Source organism: Puntigrus tetrazona, unplaced genomic scaffold (assembly GCF_018831695.1).
Source record: "Puntigrus tetrazona isolate hp1 unplaced genomic scaffold, ASM1883169v1 S000000223, whole genome shotgun sequence".
NCBI lineage: Eukaryota > Metazoa > Chordata > Actinopteri > Cypriniformes > Cyprinidae > Puntigrus > Puntigrus tetrazona.
This window is the reverse complement of record NW_025047891.1, coordinates 27,501-48,630: the sequence shown is the minus strand read 5'-3', so window position 1 is coordinate 48,630 and position 21,130 is coordinate 27,501. Positions and strand designations below refer to the sequence as shown.

At 42.0% G+C, this 21,130-nt stretch overlaps 1 long non-coding RNA gene across 1 annotated transcript; it reads left to right on the top strand.

Annotated features, from left to right (window-relative positions):
- The first annotated feature begins 1,629 nt into the window (after positions 1-1,629).
- On the top strand, positions 1,630-14,430 carry LOC122333180. The gene is made up of 3 exons (XR_006248597.1): positions 1,630-1,803; positions 14,003-14,058; positions 14,195-14,430. It is a non-coding gene; the product is annotated as an uncharacterized LOC122333180 (long non-coding RNA).
- Positions 14,431-21,130: the final 6,700 nt, after the last annotated feature.

Here is a 21,130-nt window from a genome sequence, read left to right as displayed (position 1 = left end):
ACCCCACCCCTTATGGACAATAATATTAATAACAGAGTCGTGACGTCGCCCGGTATGGCGCAGCTGGGGCCCCGCCATTGGAGCCGGGCCTGGGGCTGGAGCTAGCATGCGAGTGCCTGGTGGCCGGGTCTTGCCCCACAGGACCCACGTTATCGTCCTGCTGGGGGACTTCAATGCTCACGTTGGTAATGCTAGCGACACCTGGAGGGGTGTGATTGGGAGGAACTGGGAATACGGGGTAAGGGGCCTATTGCTAAGGGCTGTCCGATCCCTGTATGATCAGAGCAGGAGCTTGGTTCGTATTGCCGGCATTAAGTCAGACTTGTTCCCAGTGCATGTTGGACTCCCACAGGGCTGACCTTTGACACCGGTCCTGTTCATTATTTTTATGGACAGGATTTCTAGGCACAGCAGGAGGCCAGAGGGGGTCCGGTTTGGTGACCACAGGATAACGTCTCTGCTTTTTGCAGATGATGTTGTCCTGTTGGTTGCATCTGGCCAAGACCTACAGTGTGCGCTGGGGTGGTTTGCAGCTGAGTGTGAAGCGGCTGGGATGAGAATCAGCACCTCGAAGTCTGAGGCCATGGTTCTCAGCCGGACAAGGGTGGCTTGCCCGCTTCAGGTTGGTGGGGAGTTCCTGCCTCAGGTGGAGTTTAAGTATCTTGGGGTCTTAAGTATCTTGTTGAAAGGATGAGATCCCGGATACAAGCGGCCAAAACGGGTTTCATCTGTAGGGTGGCTGGGCGCTCCCTTAGAGATAGGGTGAGAAGTTCAGTCACTCGGGAGGAGATCGGAGTAGACCCACTGCTCCTCCACATCGAAAGAGGCCAGTTGAGGTGGCTCGGGCATCTGTTCCGGATGCCTCCTAATGGAGTAGTTGCTGTATGCTATGCAAGGAGCACTAATTAGGACAGAGCCTTGTACCCTTATGAGACGGCTGGTTGTTTAAACCTAAGCACTGAACGGATTCAAGCCAGCTTACTAGAAGTCACACACACACACACACACACACACACACTCCCCCCACGGAGACCAAGCGTTTGAATTTCCTTCACGGTGACGGGGACCAATTGTCAAGCAAAGACAACGATCCACGCGCAAAAAAACAAAGCAAGCCGAAAAAAACACTGCTCAAATCCTTTCGCCCTCGTTTCAAAGCGCACGTGCTCTGCCTGAGCATCGTCTGCAAAACGTGCTGAGTCCCATTCAACTAGACAAAACACAGCAAAGGCAAGTGAACATGGAGATGGCCGTTCGACAAATCCACTACATGAACAGCTCTATGAAGCCTAGCGATTAAACTCGCTTCCACTTCCCTTGTGTGTGCGTTCTTGCGTCTGTGCTCGTGTGTGTGTGTCTTAAAGTGAAAGACGCGACATGAGACGTGTTTGCCTCTGTGTGTGTGTGTGTGTGTGTATTAAAGCGAAAGATGTGAGTGGTGGCCTTTTTGCAAGCAATTAATATGTAAACATGAGGATTAAATCAGCACTTTACATGGACGGAAGATAAGAAGATCATGTACAGAATATATCAAATGTTGGTTTTGCGAAGGTTTACGTGTGGCCTGTAATATTTCGACGTTTTTCAATTAGCGATCGCATAGTCATGCAATTTATGTGTGTCAGGTGACGTCTGAGGAGTGAAATTATGAATGAAGGGGTGTGGTTAGCTAGGTATAAAAGATCAATGGTAGGAACGAGAACGGCAGGTGTTTTTTTTTCTTCCTGGCCGGAAATAGACTGATACTTCGCCTGTTTGTTTGCTCGTGGTTCGCAGGTGGATGTCTTTGGACGCAGGAGACGGGTATGACTCGGATTGAGATTGAGTGTTTTAAAATGTGGTGTGTTTTAGCAAGAATATTATGTTTAATATGTGCTTTTCAGTTCTACGAAACTTACGGCTCATAGGCGAGGGATTTGTATATGCCGTTTTGGATTCTTTATAAGGGTAGGAGTCTGATGTATCTTATGTTTAACGTTAAATAAAGGTGTTGTATTATGTGTTCCAGCTCTACGGAGCCCATTTGTTGCTCCTGTTTTTCTTTTAAACTTATTTTATGGTTTGAATGTTTTTTTTTTTTTTTTTTTTCACCCAGGTATTTAAATTGGTAATAGGCCAAATTAATTTGTAACAACCTTTTGGGCGGACTAGTTTTTCTTTTTTTGCATTTTGTTTCTCCCTCATTGCTTATTCCAAGGAGCACACTAATGTTGATGCAGAGTTGCGCTAGATTTGATGTGGTATTTACGGATGATGAATTGTTTGAATAACAAGGTTTTCTTTCCTTTTTATAATATCATTTAATGTGGTGGTGTGTGTGTGTGTGTTTTTTTTTTTTTTTTTTTTTTCCCCTCCCTCCGTGTTTGGTATGGTTTGATGCTCAACTCTTGCTGGATAAACTTGTGTAAAGTGTTCCTTTGATTTCAAAACCTTTTGTGAAGCCATCAGTAAATCTTTGGGGATTGATCCACACTAACCTTATTCAGTGATACTTATCTGAAGGGGTGACCTCTGTTAAGTACTGTATGTGTAATTTATTTTTGACTGAAATGTTTGTCAAATCTTCAACCACACTGTTTGCTAAAGGAGTGATTCGGTTCATTTTTAAGGTTGTTCATGTGTAGTTTTGGATATGAAATATTACATTTAAAGAAGGTCCACGGATTTAGATAGCGTTCCTTTTCTGTGTATGTTACTGTCATGGTTCATTTCTTTCTCTCGTAGAATCAGATTCAGTCGAAGAGTTTTGATGCCAAAAGAGACTTTGCTTTATTCTGTTGGTAATGGAGTGTCTCTCTGCAGAGGAGACCTCCAGAGTGTTTTTCGGATGTGTGTTTTATACAGATTTGTGTTTGATAAAGAAAGAAGCTCTTTTTACTAGCTCCCCAACACATGGTAAAGAAAGCGGACCCTTTTACAGATAATTTGTGTCTGTCCACACACTTCAGGCTTCCCCCTATGCCAGCATGTGTCTGAGGCATGATTTTAATGGAGTCCCATGACATGTACACGACTAGGTTTACATTGATTACACTTGATAGATCCATATTTTGACTGAATAGAAATCTTCTACATTTTTCCCCCTTTGAGACTTAAGTCTCCCTTTCATGTTTCTCTACCCAGAGTGGTAAACTTCACAATTTAGTCTCATCAGTTAACACTACATAGTGACTAAATGTATCATATAGATTTATTACCAATGCCTAGATTATGCCGCAGAACTCTGGAGACACTTTACGCATCGTAGAGGGCCACCCATGGGCAGAGGTTGGGCTAGCACTTACACCCAGGGTATGGCTCCTCTTTACACCTCTTCTTTCTCATCTGAGGCACTGGAACTTTTATCCAGAATTTGCTCACTTGGGTTCAGTTTGTTTAGCCGTTCTTCATAATATTCCTCTAGGTTCTTTTCTGTAATTTTCTTATCTGGGACTTTTTTTCATTTCCATTTGTTTAACAGTAGCATTACCAATTAATGTTCTTAAAATGGGTCATCAGCATTTCTACGAGACTTGGTTGTCCTGGGGTCTATGATTTTGATATCATTATTATTGTTGTTCAAAGGTTGAAAATGTAATTGAAGGGAAGTCAGCTTGACTTCTGCTGGGGGAGTTTGAACTTGCATTATTAGAGGCATTAGACAAAATGGTCTTCAGATATACTCATTCATTCTTTTCCTGTGCGTTGAACAGGAGAATTTATTCCTTAAGAATCCTTTGAGTTTTTGTGTGTCTGATTGCCTTCCATCTTTTGTCTCTAGTTGCTCCTCACTTTCTCCTGTATGGTCTGCCTGCATGTTTCTTTCTTTCCGTCCTTTCCTTTGGAACTCTAGTGCAGTGGTTTAGATGGTACCATGTCGTGCTTCCTTCCACTTGAACTGCTGTCAGAGTAGCTCTCACCACTTGGTAGGGTGCCTCTCTCCTGGGCTCATTCTGTTTCCTACGGAATACCCTCAGATATACTTGGTCGCCTGGAACCCCTGGACATGCTGTCTTCGGTTTCCTCTCTGGGCTTTTTTTTTTTTTTTTTTTTTTTTTTTTTTTTTTAAATCCTCAATTGTTGCAATACTTTTATGAACACTGACTCATTGTCTGAACTTTTCTGATGGTATCCCAAACCTAGGAATTACTTCTCTTGTTAGAAATTTGATTACTGTTCCTGCTCCCAGATCTGCTGATGGTACGGTCTCCACCCACATGCTAAATCTGTCTTATGACAAGCATATCTCTTGCCCTGCAGTCTCTTTATCATATCCGCATAGTCCATTACGAGACGCCTATTGGTGTTGCGATCCCTTTCCTCACATTGTATTTGGCACAGATTTCACAGGTGGACAAAGTCATCCACCATTCCATGTAAATATGGAGAACAATGTCCTTGCTGTTTAATTTTCCTGATCTCCCCCCCTTCGCGCAATGGTCAAAACCATGCGCATCTGTAATGAGAATATTCAAAAGCATAGTTGGTGCAACAATTTGTCCTTTGGTGTGTGTGGGTTTTTTTTTTTTAAATAAAGCTCCTCTTTGGTGCCACATTGATTGTTCATAGGCACCTGCCTGTTGCTGTATTCGAATCATGTAATCAAATTGAGGTTGAGGTTCTATTAATACTGCTATCTGGTTGCACATACCATTTTTATGTAATCTGTGTTGAATGAAAAATCAATGGATGCTCTGGTTCCCACTTGCTTTTCTGCCTTTCTCATCATTGGTCCTATATCTTTTACTTCCCAAATTTTTCCTACATGTATTGCAATGGGAAGGAATTAGTTACCTGGAACCATTTCTCCTTTAATTCTCCCTTTGGTACATTTTAAAACTGCTCCCTGTTTACCTACTATTATATACTGAAACCATTTCAATTTGCTGTCCTTTTGTTTCTTCCTGACATTTCTGTATTTTATTTTATTTTTTTTCCCCCATCTCCTCTCTGGATCATATCAGTGCAATGAAATTCTGATTTTGGTAGCTGTGCTTCAGGAATCTGAGCCTCAAACTTTCCCCACTTGTTGTTTGTCTGTCTCGCATCTTGCTCTCTGTCCTAGCCAATAAACATTTGTTTTTGGGCTCTGCAATCATCATTTGTTTTTCTTTTGCTATTGTGTCTATATATCCCTTCTGGAGAACACCAAATTTGTAACCCTAGTTTACATAAGGCATCTCTTCCTAACAAATTGACTGGAGTCTGTTTTGAGACCAGGATGGGCATGGTTATACTTTTGATTATTGGTTTGTAGACCCACTGGAGCGGTCATTGGAATTAATTGCATTTGTCCCTAGAATCCTATTGTCTTTGCAAATTTTCCAGACAAGGGGAGATGCGAGGCATATTGTAAATTTAAACGCGTCTAACCCTGATTGGGACCTCCCCAAGGGTTTGCTGGGCCCTGCACTGTACCTCGGTTAGGCTGCGGCCAATTCCCCCCCCTTCCCTCTGAGGGTGCTGTTGCCAAGGATAGGTGGGACAGTCAATTTTATTATTTCCGGGCTGTCCACATGCCCAGCATAGTCCTTCCTCTCCCTCTCTGGCCTCTTTTGTGCTGACTTTTGTCTCCATCCCATCGCCCCTGGCTGTTGTAGGTGGTCTTGGCTGAATGGTTGATAGAAGAGCTGGAGACGTTACTGACATTTTGTTCTGCTTCTTTCTTTACTGAAGCTTGAATTTTTTATTATTATTATTATTATTATTATTTTTCCTCTGTATTGCTCCACTGCATGAGTTTAAACAGACTACATCTTCCAATCTGCTCTTTACTGCTGATGGCATAGCATCAATTACAGCATGTCGAAATAGAGTTGCCATTAATGGGTCTCTGGATTCAGTTTCTTGCTTTCACCTTTTCAGCTGTCTTTGGACATATGCGGTTGGGTTCTCAGTTTCATTCAGCTCTTCACCCCTTAACAATTTAGGGTCCAGTCTAATCGGGTATTCAGATCTGTGCCTGCCACACTGCTGGACGGAATACATTAAAAATAGTTCCATCCATATTATGGTAGTTTACAGCCCTGTCCAGCATGGCTAATTGAAGTTCTTCCATATTTGCCCCTCCTACAGTTTTAGCCAGTAATGCTTTAAAGTTTGCCCGTAGTTTCTTCCTTTCTTCCTGATCCATTTTCCAGCCCCCTCATGGATATCTGGGAGGCGAGTGACAGCCCTTCGAGGTCTTGTGAGGCCCAGGGGACATTGTCCCTGTGCAGCCAGTGGTATCAGTTCTCTGCCTTGTTCTCATTTTCCTCTATCAAATAACTCCTTCATTCACTGTCCTCCTTATGGCAAATATGGTGGTGGTTTAGAAAATGTCTTTTTCAGTATTTTCCTTGCCCGTTTTATTCTTAATGCATCCTATCCTTTTTTTTGAACATGCCATTGGGGTGGGTGCCATATTTTCCTGTTATTACAATCCTTTTATAATCCTTAAATTATATTTCTTTATACAGCAACTCAACTTACCATTTCCCCACTTAACTATTCTACTATTGTTTTCTGTTGTGTCCTAAAGCATGTTCACTTTTCTATGAATTAATATTCTATATTCTTTACAATCACTTCAGTATGCAAAACTCCTCAAACTAATTTATAATTTTCTTCTCATTTTAATTTATTTTCTGGTCTTATTTCTTAATGTTTAATATTCTATAACTTAATGCTTTGATCTCAGTTCTACTGCCCTGATCTTCAGAAATTCTCACCTTCTTTCACAAAGACATCAACCAGGCAAAAGTATATAAAGGATCTTGATTCAATCTGTATTACTACTATTTTTTTTTTTTTTCCTGCTCTCACTCACACTCACAATTTTTTTTTTTTTTTTTTTTTTTTTTTTTTTTTTTAAACCTATGCCACAATGTCTTTTCAAACCTTTACCATCCAATACACAGACAAATAACCAGACACAGTTTCAGACAGATACTCGCTCTTTCACTGATTCCCTTCCTTACAGTAAAAACAGTACGCTGCAGGATTTCAGCCTGTCCGTTCAGTCCCCTATAACTCCCATCTTTTTATAGGGCAGTAGCCACAGACCTTCTGCGTGCTTCCTATCATTCCTATACTATATCGGTTTCCTGTTTATTGCTGTCCTTTTCTGGCCCAGTCAATAAAGTCCATTGCATGCAATGTATGTCTGCCTACACAATCCAGTTTCACTTTAGGCTATCCAGCAAGGCCTTCCCAACAGTAAAACCGATGCAAATGCAGCCATTTCTTTTGGAATTAAAAGCCTTTTCTTATATTCACTAAATTTGGAGGAGCAGATTTGAAGTGTTCTTACCACCAAGGGCAGACCGGCAAACAACACAAACTAAATATATAAGCAAAAATGCTTACCTTTTTCTTTGGTGGCCACAGTTTGTGTTGCTCGTTAAAGTCCACCCCAAGTGGCATTCCACTCTGCTGCTTCTTTCCAATCCTGTTCGTGTTTGTCGTGGTTCTTTTCTTTCTCACAGAGAATCAGACTCAGTCAAAGGGTTTTGATGCCGAAAGAGATTTTATTACCAACAGAATAAAGCAGAGTATCTCTCTGCAGAGGAGACCTCGAGCGTTTTTCAGCTGTGCTTTATACAGATTAAGGAGTGTTGTATACACTTGCCACAATTGCCCTTATGTTTACAATAATGGACAGAGGGGGCCCAACAATGTTATGATAAAGCTCTTTTACTTGCTCCCCATCCCCAACACATGGTAAAGAAAGAGGACCCTTTTACAGATAACTTGTCTGTGTCCACACACTTCAGGCTTCCCCCTATGCCAGCATGTGATCCATATTTTGACTGAATAGAAATCTTCTACATTACCCTTGAAATGATAACATTTAACTTGGAACTTTTTCTTGTTTTTATTCTAGTAGTGCAGAACTCACACTGTACACCTTATTTTGTGACTTGTCGTTTAGAAATGTGCGTACATGTGTGGTCAAACTGTAAACATTTATATTTGGTAATATCACAAACTTGTGTCTGTCAACCAAATACAACATAAACAGCATGTTTACACAAATGAAACGCAAACATAAAATATTAACATTTTAGGCATTAGGACAGCAATCGCCAAAATGGCAATCTACATGGTATTATCAAACATCATATATTTTTAACAAACATTCTCGCCACTCTGGGAATATGTACGTTTAAATCAAACACTTATGTAAATCGTCAGAAGTCCAATAGCTAGACCAGAACAACATGGCCTTTTTTTTTTTTTTTTTTTTTTTTTTTTTTTCCTTTCTCACTTTCCTGTCTTTCAGTACTTTTTCCACTGAAAACGACGTTCTTAAAGGGGCAGCACCCGTGTTTTCCCAATTTTGTCAGTTTGCCTTGTTTGATGCCTTGTATTGTGAACACAATGTGATGTTACGGATTTATCAAGAAGAGACCACACAGAATATTGTGTTCCTTTACTTGATAAGTATTTATAGATAAACTGTAAACATGGTATTGCATTTACTTTATTAAATTGGTAGAAGGAAGTATAGCCAGAGATAAAATATGTATTAGTAAGAACGTTGAATAGGAATGTTACCGTTGAGTGCTGAGTTCCTGACGCAAAGAGGACATCTTGGGTCTTTGCAGAAGAGCAGACTAAGATGGCTGTGTTTTTATAGTGAGGTTCTTGAAAGGGAGGTCTCCAGCTATATGGGGCTTTCCCAAAAAGTGTCGACTTGCACCTGTAGTCTATATAGGAGGGTTGCACTTAAAATTGTGACGCGCTTCTACAATGCCAGACAGCCTCGCCACGACGCCTCCGAGCAACCGAGCTCACATATTATACGATTTTTTTTTTTAGTATTTTATTTGTAATTTTTTAACTTATTTATTATAACCAATACGCTCGCCTGCCATAAGACTCAAGATTTCAAGACCTGAGCAGAACGGACCATGGAGGAGTCTTCTGGGACCGGTCTTGTGAGTATGATTTAAATGCTTATGAGAGAGAGGACAGACTCGACTTACTTTACCTAACCTGAGGATAAACAAAAGGAGAAGGTGCAGGAAATTTGAGAATTTGTGTGTATGTATTATGAGTAGTATGGTTCATACTTTTGGTTGGTTGTATGTATTTCTTTTTGTTTTGCAGGATGTGACATCATGATTAGCTGAAGTATTACACCTGGGTTTGAGCTTCTGCCGGCAGATTTAAACGGCTCCCTTCAGTTTTGTTTTTTGTCTTGTCCTATCCTAAGTTTTCCTTATTTAAATGTTGTGTGGGTTTTTTTTTTTTTTTTTTTTTTTTTTTTATTTTATTTATTTTTTTTTGAACGTGTTGACTCCTCTTGTTGCGGCTTGCGAGCCGGCCGTGACAAATGGGGGCTCGTCCTTTAAATTTGAAGATCCTGTTTATGTAATTGGAAAGCGCTTTGTTTTCTTTCGGTAATGTTTACTAACCTAAAGTAAAATCGGAATGTTTTTTGTGTAGCGCTATTGTTTTGAGGTGTTTAACATTTATTTTGAGTGAGTTCCACATTGGATTTTGTATGTTATGACAAGAGGCAGTTAATTGCTGACTTCCGCGATTGGGGATCTGTTTACGGAAACAGGGAAAGTGATTTTTAACAAATTCAACCGCGGTGGTGAATTTGAATTGTGTGTTGTTCCCTTGTTAGGTGTAACTGCTCGTTGCTTTTTGGAACAAGTGGTGTAATGTAAAGTTTGTTGTTTTTGTTGGTTTTTTTTTTTTTTTTTTTTTTTTTGTATGGTGACCGTGAGTAGAGCAGTTGTCTCGGGGGCATACCCCAATACCCCTCACCAGTAACCACATGAAGATTAGGGGCCAGTTAGTTAGGGGGTTTTCTGATGAGATGGGGAAAGGGAACTTATTCCACCTGCTGAGATTAGTAAAGCACACGTTTTATTTTTGTAACGGGGGAAAAAATGTCTGAATCGATTTTGTTAGCTCTCCTTCAGAGGCTTTACTTGATTCATTTACGAAAGATCAATTATTAAAAAATACGGATGATTTATGGAATTGAAATTGCAGACCAGAGAGTAAAGGACAGTACGGTTGGAGATGCGCTTAAAACGAAGCTGATGGAACGGTGTATATTAATGGAAACGTCAGCTGCCAATCAAAATAAAAGTTAGACTAACACTTTAACCTTTTGAGCAACAGGAAAAAATACTGATGTTACTGATTGAACGAGTGTGTGAAATTAGAAGTGGACAGTGAAATGACAAGAAATGCTCAAACCAATATTGAGCTACAGAAATATCATTTAGACATAATAAGGGAAGGTGGATTTAATAGCGGCTGACTCTCTTCATGGTGCTTCTCAAATTTTTGATACTGCTAGTAATTTGCGTTTAGTCCCTAAATTTAATGAACAAGATCCTGATACGTTCTTTGTATTGTTTGAACCGATAGCAGAGGCAAGACGTTGGCCTAGTAAAGAGCGCACACTGCTTTTACAATGCGTGCTGACTGGCAAAGCTCAGGAAGTTTATTCTGCGCTGTCACTTTCGGACTGTGAAGACTATGATGTTGTTAAAGCTGCCGTTTTAAAAGCTGGTTGGTACTGGAAGCGTATCGACAGAAATCTAGATGACCAGAGGAGTTAATGAGGCTCATGTGGAGTTTGCTAGGGAGCTCACCGTTGCTTTTAACCGCTGGTGTATGGCATCTGAGATAACCACATTTGAAGACTTAACTAACTTGATTGTGCTTGAATGGTTTAAAAACTGTTCCTGCTCATATTGCAACATACATGTAAATGAGCAGATGACTGACAGTTGCGAAAGCTGCGACATTAGCTGATGATTATGTTCTGACGCATATAAGTAGTTTTGAGTTTCGGAAAAGGGATGAAATGTTGGAAGACAAGCTGGATCATACACCTAGAAATTCTACTCTAATCTGTAATTACTGTCGTGGTAAAGGTCATCTAGAAGTATGTGCCCAGTCCTAAAAGTAAAGGGAGAAAAGCTCCTTGGAGCACCTGCATTGAAATCTTCTGACTTGTCTAGGGAAGGTTTGGATGGATGGGAACTAATGCACCTTTTATTACTTATGGTCATGTCAATGGTTGGGCAAGAGACCACAGTTCCAGTGACCATTTTGAGAGACACAGGAGCCTCGGAAACTTTTTTTTTTTATTTTATTTATTTTTTTGCAAGATGTTGCCACTTTCATCTTTGAGTGCCATCATTGCAACTTGTGAGGTAGTTGGAGTGCGTCCTCCTTTGCCGGTGAAGGGTGTGGATATTATACTGGGAAATAATCTAGTGGGAGGCAAGGTTTGGCCTGCTGATACCTCTTCTCCCGTGGTTTCATCGTTTCAGGTCTGGATGAAAGTAACATGGATGAGGTGTTTACAGTGTGTGCTGTAACTAGGTCCATGACTTCTGTTGCTCGGGAAAAGTTATCCTCTGATCCAAGTGTAGTTCTACCTGCATTTTCGTTGCCTGTTTCCCATTCAGACTTAATGAAAGAGCAGGCACTTGGTTCTTCTCTCTCTAAAGAGAGTTATCTGAAGAAATTAGACATGTTGCTCCGGGTTACTTCTTACAGGATTGAATGTTGGTGAGGAAGTGGGTACCACATGGTACTGACTTTGCAGGAGACTCTATTATACAAGTGGTAGTGCCAGAAAAGTATTGATCACTTGTTGAAAGTCTCTCGTGATGAACTTGCAGGTCAGCTAAGGGTTAAAAAAAACCTAAGATGGAATTCTCTTGGGTAGTGGGTAGTACTTGGTTGCTCACGGTTATGTGTGTGTCGACTCTGTATCCTGCAGCCTATCCCCTTCGTACCATCACTGCAAAGTTGGTGGTGAAAACCTTAAAAGCAGTTTAATTCTGTTTTTTGCATTCCAAAGATTGTGCAGAGTGATCAAGGCTCTAATTTTACTTCTCACTTGTTTTCTCAGGTTTTGAAACTATTGCACATCAATCATAATAAAGCTAGTGGTTATTCTCAAAGCCAAGGGGCTTGGGAATGTTTCCATCAAACTCTCAAGTCATTACTGGGTGCATATTGTACCGAGATGGAAGGTGATTGGGAGGAGGGACTACCGTGGCTAATGTTGTCAGCATGTGAAGTATGTAAAGTACTGGTTTTAGTCCCAATGACTTGAGACATACTGTTCGGTGTCCCCTGTCTGTACTCGGTGATAACTGGACAGAGTACACCACCTAAAAATGTGATAAGCTACGCAAGTTATTTTAAGCGTAGATTTTATAAAGCAGGTAAAATGGCAAAGGAACAACTGTGTTTTTCACAGAAACGTATGAAATCACTTTATGATCGGCGAACAGAGAAACAACAATTCATGTCTGGTGATCAAGTGTTGGCTCGGTTACCTGTTGAAGGCTCACCATTTTAAGGCTCAGTATACTGGTCCTTTTGTGGTGGTAAAACAAGTTTCTGATTTAAACTATTTGATTGCTATCCCAGCTAGAAGGAAGTCTGCACAGTTGTGCCACATTAACTTGTTGAAGCCCTATTATGGCCATTCTCACAAAGTCTTGGAGGCCAAGACTGTGGTCCAACCTGTATTAGTTGAAAGTGCTTTATCTGTTCTGTTGGAGGAGGAAATTGGAGTAGTTTTGTTTCCAGAAGATGCAGTATTGTTGGGTCATCTTAAAAATTCAGAGACTCCTAAAAACTTTGCATAAAATGTTGGTCCATTTACCAGAGAGCAGATGTGCTGACTTGATTGCTCTTATTAACAGTTATGTCTCTATTTGGTAACGTGCCTTCACGTACACACTGGTTGGAGCACGGTATTGACGTGGGGGATGCTGAGCCCATTCGGCAACATTTTTTTTTATCAGGTGTCCCGAAACAAACTTCTTCATCTTAAAGGTGAAGTTCAGTATATGCTGGATAACATTGCACAACCATCATTTTCTAGTTGGGCCTCTCCCTGCTTACTTGTAAGTCTGATGGAACGTATCGTTTTTGAACTGACTATCGGAAAATAAATAGTGACCAAACCAGACTCTTTTCCTCTTCCTCGCATTGAGGATTGTGTTGACCGAGTTGGGTCGGAAACTTCTTAGTAAATTTGATTTGCTCAAAGGTTACTGGCAGGTTCCTTTTGACCCAGAGAGCTCAAGAAATTTCAGCTTCTATTACATCGGAAGGGTTATTTTCCTATGTCATGAGTTTTGGCCTCAGAAATGCACCTGCAACTTGGTTGCAGGGAGTCGCTGTATATTTGGATGTAGTTGTGTTTAGTGATTCATGGAACCAGCACTTGAGTCGTATTGCAGACCTATTATCTTGTTTCAAAGAAGCTGGTCTGACTGTTAATCTGGCTAAATGTGAATTTGCAAAAGCCACTGACATACCTTTTGGTAAGGTAGTTGGACAGGGCTGTGTGCGGCCAATCCGTGCCCAGGCTGAAGCCATTGATTTTGTTTTCCTACCCCGGTTTCCGAAAAAAGAGCAGATGCGTTTTCTGGGGTTAGTGGGATACTATCGGGGATTATGTAGGAATTTTTCTACTGTTGTAGCACCTACTGAAAGCAAAGGCTGCCTTTTGTCTGGACTCCTGTTTGTCAGGAGGCCTTTGAAACAGCCAAGTCGTTGCTGGTTTCTGCTTCTGTATTGGCAGCTCCCCATTTTGATCGCCCTTTCAGTTTGTGTATAGATGCTAGCAATGTGGGTGCAGGGACTATATTGTTACAGGCTGATGATACAGGGATTTACAGCCCAGTTAGTTATTTTTCTAAGAAGTTTTCCTCGTATCAGCTAAATTATTCTGTGGTGGATGAGGCGGCATTAGCTTTAATTTGGGCTCTGCAAATTTTAAGGTGTATGTTGGTTCTGTGGCTGAGCCGTTGGTTGTGTATACGGATCACAACCCACTCGCTTATTTACACTCTCTGAGGTGCCCAAATCAACAATTGACTCGTTGGTGCCTCTTTCTTCAGTCATATGCTCTGATATCAGTCACATCAAAGGGACAATGTAGTAGCAGATGCATTGTCTAGAACCCCTTATCCCTCTTAACTGTTGACTTGTCTCTGTTTTGTTTTATTACCTTTTCTTAAATTTGCTTCTACAGGGCCTGTAGTTGCTGAGGGCATTTCGGGAGTACAACAAAGCGGTGGGTTTTCTCCAGTAAGTGGGAGTTACTGGGTAAGAGCTAAGTTGATTTCATAATTGGACACCCTCTCTTTTTTATTATATGGGGGAGGGTGTTATGAACCCAGTATGATTCGTACTTTTGGCTGTTTGTATGCATTTTGTTTTGCAGGATGTGACGTCATGATTAGCTGAAGTGTTACACCTGGGTTTGAGCTTCGACCGGCAGATTTAAACAGCTCCCTTCAGTTGCGAGCGGCTCATCCTACTTGTTTATTTCGTTTTGTCTTGTCCTATCCTAATTTTTCCTTATGTGTGTGTGTGCATATGTATATTTACGTAACTCGATCATCACCAAATCTGGCAGTCTCACCAACCATCGTTCGTCCCTCTGGAGGAACACCCAACGCTCCCGGTGGCTGGGTGCGCTATCAGGTTTTTTTTTTTTTTTTTTTTGTGAGCGCTTTCGGTGGCTCAACGGGTCTATCTGATCTCCTCTTCCACTTCCCACAATGGATACTGACCACAGTACTATTTAATACTACAAATCAGTCAATTTGTCCAAACTTTGGATACGGCGTATTCAGACTGAACCCGCTAAATCTTATTCGTTGTCCACGAGTAAACGAATATTGAAAAAATAAATCAAACTCAAACGCTTCTACAAGAGTTTCTACTTTTAACTGGATGGTTTTCAATAATAATTGGTATATGTCGATTAGAATCCACCTGCTTCTCTCACTCCCCTCTTTCTGTTTCTTCTTTCTCCAGGATTTTTTTTTTGAGATCTCCTCTCCCCAAACCAATCAAGTACGACTAACCTATAAAGAAGGCGGGCATTAACTAATTAACCTTCAATCAACAGCAATCAACCAAACATGCTGTTAAAAACCATGTTTTGTTCAAGTACACCTCAACCGATCCTTAGAGATTCGCCCAATATCTTAAGGGACATGTACTTGCACAAAAACTTTTTACAGGCTACATAATACACACTTAAAAATATGAATAAAAACGAAATAAATGTTAACTAAATTTCAACAACACCTTAGATAGCTTTCACAAATTAGACATACCGGTACTGGAACTATACATAACCTTCCCTTACAGGGGTTACACCCTCCCCCTTCTAAACATTGCATGCCCTCATGCGAGTAGACATATTTTAGGACAGAGTTACTGTTCTGACAATAGGGCAGGGGTTTGTAACACACTGGGGGCATTGGGCCATGGGGTTGCACCATACAGCGGGTCAGACCTTCTTGGTCTTGAACAGCTCTTCAATGTGTACTACCATCCCACGATGAACCACAGTTAAAGGATTATCAGCTGGACTTCCTAGATCATCATAACTCTGCTTAATCATTGGCCTTCTCTTTTTGAGATTTACGACAAGGCACTGGTCCATGTTCCACAGGGGGTACTATCATTGTGTCAGTTTTTCCCTCTTCTAAACTCAGATCCTCCTCCACTTCAGGAACTTGATTAAGGATCTCTTGGGCATACTCCTGGATAAGCTCCGGGACAACTATAGGAGGTACAGTTTTGGGTTCCAACGCATGTGGAGGTGATGTAGACCCATGGTATGGGTTCTTTGCTGGGTGGTTATAGCAGAGATCATCATCCTCACTCTCCGAAGTTTCTTGGTTTTCACCGTCAGTCTGATCAACAGTCTTTATTCTGTTTGTTTTTTTCTTTTCATGGTTTGAGCTCTCATACAGGTGGTTGTACTACTTGGTTCAAGTCCCCAGGTTTCAATAAACGCACCTCATCTGTGTTTCTATGGAGGCTTCATATTCTTATAGACGGGTAAGTCTGCAAACTTCTCAATGACCACGTAAGGTAAAGAGTTCCATCGGTTTTGAAGTTTATGCTTTCCTGTGCAGGCAAGGTTTCGGATGAGGACTCTGTATTCACATGCCAAAGTGTGTGGTTTAACTCTCTTGATCTTGAGACCCCTTCAGATCTTCATGGGTCAACTGCTCTAGGTGACACGTTGCCAGTGAAGGGTAAGGGTGAACAGGAGGTATTCTATCCGGCGAAATTCCTAGATGGTCCACCAGTCAGCCGGATTCGTCACTCCCAGGAGAGCTGGCCAACTTACATATCGCTTTGACTCCAGACTGTGAAGTTTCAGTCCAAGAGACAAACACGGCATGATGGGTAGGATATCTGGATAGTACATGCGCATCGATTTGTTTTCTGGGCTTGTACTTTGGCTAAGTATTTGTACTAAGTTATATGTGGCTAGGGCAGCTAACCATCGATGTCCTGTTGCATTCAACTTTGCACTGGTCAGTACATAGGTGAGAGGATTCTGTTCTCACAACAAATTGAGCTCTATACAAATGGTCTTGAAACTTGTCGACAACAACCCACTTCAAGGCTAGGAATTCTAACTGGTGTATGGTGTAATGCTGCTCCGAAGTACTCAACTTTTGGCTAGCAAAGGCAACTGGTTGAAGACCCTCAGGATGCTCCTGATTCAGCACAGCACTGAGACCTTTCAGACTAGCATCAACGTGAAGTACATATGGCTTAGAAGCATCAGCAAAGGGAAGTACTGACGCATTGGTTAGACAATGTATGTCCCATCGTTCCCCAAATGGGTCAGTCTCTTCCCCGCACCTGTAGCAAAGGTAACTTTCCACGTTCCATGAGCGCTTGGGTCGCTGCGGGCCTGAAGCATGCCTCTGAGGGAACTGGTGATAACTAGAAGAACTACTTGAACCTACGCTCATGACTGTTTTTGCCGCTGAAGTACTTGCTCTCTCAAAGACTGAACTTCAGAATCCTTTGTTAACACTTTTTGATCTGAGGGGCTTGTTTGTCTTAATTTATTTCTGGATTCTAACATCATGGAGGATGCTGGTAAACTATTTGAGTTGTCACTTTTTAACTGGTACCTTAATTCTTGAATTTCTGCTTTTAGTTCTTGCACAAAAACTGGACAGTTATTCCCCTCGTCCTGCAGGTGTATGGATTTTGCAGTAGCGGTGAACCTCCGTCGAGTGACTTCAATTTCTTCAGCCTCTCGAATCTTATTTAAGTCTCAGGAAAGTTGGTGGGTGTTCTTTCCTCTCCCTTAACCTCAACTGCAAGAGCATCATATCCAATTCGACAGCTCCACAAATCAGTTGTTCCACTCTGGCTTTGTCAACCTGGGAAGGAGACGGTCCACCTCTTTGCACAACTTTAGTCAGGGATTTCTCAATCCTTTTTTAGGAAATCAGAAAGGGACTCTCTCCGGCACTGATGAAGAAGCCGAAAAGCAAAATACAAATCTTCTCCAGACTCTTGAGGATCCAAAAGTACTTTCGAGGGCATCAAGGTACTGCATTGAGCTGGCATCCGGATTAGACATACGGACAACTTTTAATGATTTCCATGGCATGCCCTTTCAGACTTTCGACAATTCTCCTCCTTTCTCAGAGCATTCACATTCAGTTATCATCATTTTAGCTTGCTCCATCCAGTGGTCCATGGTTTCTTCTCCATTGGGTGTCGGAACAGTCCCAGAGAAAGTACGCAAACGGCGGTAAGCATTGCTATCACTTGGTGGTCTTGGTGTTCTAGGACCCATCACCCATCGCACGAATGGACTCAGCAGAACTAGGGCTGGCACTCGGTGAAGGAAACAAAGCTTGTAGATCAGTCATGGACTTCCCTTCATCCCTAAGAAACTGGGAGAGTCGGTCAGTAAATCCTGCTGGAACGGCAGTGGTTGGGTCTCTTTCAACTCCAGTAATTATCATCCAGGTCACCTCAGGGGTGGGTTTCAGTTCCATGGGGCAACGAGTGGGATCTACAATCTCTCTCCATTCACACAGAACTAATAGGGTAGCGGGAGTGGCTCCACATCTTGTATCTCGAATGCGCACTCTTCCAAAAGCTTTCACAGTCTCAGCAACTTCAATGCGTGATGTCTCTCTCGCTTGGGGTACACTTGTTAACAGCAATGCGTGTGCAAGGTCAATCCCAGTCTCATTGCACCAGTCAGCAAGATCACTTTGAAGACGGGGGTTACTTTGGCGAGACATGGCTCAACAAGATGCCGTTAAGAGCACAAAAAAAGGGTATAGACACTTGTTTATTTCTCTCTTCTGAATGGTACCAGGGAGGGGAAGATGTAATCCCGGACAAGCCCCCTCTTTGTGTAGCGCCCCTGCCCTCTTAGATATGTCCTTACCTAAGCTCTATAGGGTGGAGCACTGGGTTTCTTTATTGGTTGTCTCTCGACTATAAAATCTCTCTAAAAGTGGTATCAGAGGTGAGGCTGAAATTTTAAAGGTTCCTAAATGAGTAATCTGATACCCGTATGCAACAAAAGGGTTTAAAAAAAAAAAAAAAAACAATATAGAGGATATAAAAATGATTATTCACCAGGTATCCACATGAGAAGTTCCGGTGTACTACAAAACACGAGTATTACGTTAACGTTTCACCCCTACTAAGATATAGAAAACACAACACCATATAAACTGTGGGCCCACTCGCACCATAACCACCCTCATACCCACTCCCGATGCAGGCCTGATTTGTGGCTTGAGTGCGTAGTGGTCTTCAAAACGCCATTGGCCTTTTCACTCTCCAGCAAGCTAAAATTAAAACCAACCAACAGTACCTATATTCCGTACTCTGTCTCGATCGTCACCAAGTCCGGCAGTTTCACCAACCGTCGTTCGTCACCCCTCGCGGCCGGAGGAACACCCAACGCTCCCGGTGGCTGCGTGCGCTATCCGTTTTTTTTTTTTTGTTCTCCTCGTCCCTCGTGGTCAGAGGACCTGTGAGCGCTTCCGGTGGCTCAACGGGTCTATCTGATCTTCTCTTCCACTTCCCATGATGGATACTGCCCACAATACTATTTAATACTACAAATCAGTCAATTTGTCCAAACTTCGAATACGGCGTGTTCAGACTGAACCCGCTAAATCTTACTCTGAGTAAACGAATAATGAAAAAAGTCGAAATCTAACACCTAAACCGAACTCAAACGCTTCTACGAGAGTTTTAACTTTTAACTGGATGGTTTTCGATAATCGGTAGATGTCGATTAGAATCCACCTGCTTCTCTCACTCTCTTTCGGTTTTTTTTTTTTTTTTTTTTTTTTTGAGATCTCCCCTCCCCAAACCAATCAAGTATGACTAACCTATAAATGCGTGTGTGTATATTTGTGTATGTATGGTGCGTGTATGTATTTTTGTGTGTATGTGTGTTTTGTATGTATGCATGTATACGTGTAGGTATGTTTGTGTGTGTGCACTGTGTATGCGTGTGTGTATGTATGCATATGTAATTGTTTGTATGCCTATGCGTGTATGTATGTATTTGTGTGTGTGTGTGTGTGTGTGTGTATGTATACATGTGTATGCACTGTGTGTACGTATATATGCAGTGTGTATGTGTGTAGGTGTGTGTATGCATGCATGTTTCAATCAATCACTTTTATATAGCGTTTTTAACACAGGTTGCATCAAAGCACTAATGCATGCATGTATGATGTGTATGCATGTATAGGTGTATACCTGTGTATGCGTGTGTTTTTGTGTGTATGTCTGCATGTGTATGTATATTTGTGTGTGTGTGTGTGTGTGTGTGTGTGTGTGTATGTATGTTTGTGTGTAAGTGTTTTTATGTATGCGTGTGTGTATGTATACGCACTGTATGTATGTGTAGGTATATGTATGTGTATATGTGTGTGTGTGTGTGTGTGTGTGTGTGTGTTGTGTGTGTGTGTGTATTTATGTATGTATGTGTATGTATGTATGTGTGTGTGTGTGTGTATGCATGTGTTGGCTGCTGCCCCTTTAAGAACATCGTTTCAGTGGACTCAGGTGATCGTTGTGGGGGAAGGGAAAAGAGAAGGAAAGAAGGTTGTTCGGTTCTAGCGCGTTGGACTTCTGACGATTTGTATACGTGTTTGATTAAAACCTACATATTCCCAGCGTGGTGAGAATGTTTTTGTTGTTAAATGTTTAATATAATGCAGTATGTGATATTACTGAATTTAAATGTTTTCTGTGTTTAAAGTTTGACTGCACGTGTACGCATGTATGCATATGATAATCCAGACCAGGGAAGAACTTTACATCACGGTTGATGGGGCAGCTGAACAAGCAGTTGGGCATTACAGCCATCCGAACAACTCCCTACCACCCTCAGACGGACGGTCTGGTGGAGCGATTTAACCACACTCTCAAGAACATGCTACGGAAGTTTGTTGCAGACACAGGAAAAGACTGGGACTTGGCTACCATTTGTTCTTTTTGCTTACCGAGAGGTACCCCAAGCATCAACGGGATTCTCACCATTTGAGCTTCTCTATGGATGGCAGGTACAAGGACCCCTGGACTTGCTAAGGAAAGGCTGGGAGGAGGAACCTGCATCCAAGACGGCGGAGAAGGGCATTGTGCAGTATGTGCAAGAAATGCGAGACAGTCTAGAGCAATACAGAGAACAAGCCAAAGAGAACTTGCAAGGGAAGCAGAAAGCACAGAAAACATGGTATGACCAGCACGCCAGACTGTGGCAGTATCAACCAGGACAGAAGGTATTAATCCTGTTACCCACTTCGAGTAAGTTACTAGCTAAATGGCAGGGGCCATGCTCCGTGGTCCGCAAGATGGGGCCAGTTACGTATGAAGTTCATTATCCTGACGAGGGCAAGACCAGGCAGACCTACTAAAGGAGTGGAAGGAGCCACCCGGTAAGGGACAGGAAACATCGCTTCTTGTGATGAAGGTGGAGGTAGATGAGGAAGAGGATTCAGAGGATTCAAAGAGACAGCCGTCTGTGGTGAGTCTGACTCACCTAGAAGACTCCACAAAGAAAGAGCTGCAGCACCTTCTGAACCAGTTTCCTGCTTTTGTTCTGTCAGAGGCCTGGATGGACGGAGCTGACCCAGCACACCATCCACCTTTCCGACCTGACACAATCACGCCAACATCCTTACCGGTTGCCTGAGAGGCTGGTGGAACCCTTGAAAGAGGAGATCAAGCTGATGAGGGAGCTAGGAGTAATCGAACCTTCAATGAGCGAATGGTGCAGTACAATGGTGAGTTGTCCCTCAAAAGGATGGATCGTGTCTGCATCGACTTCCGCAAACTC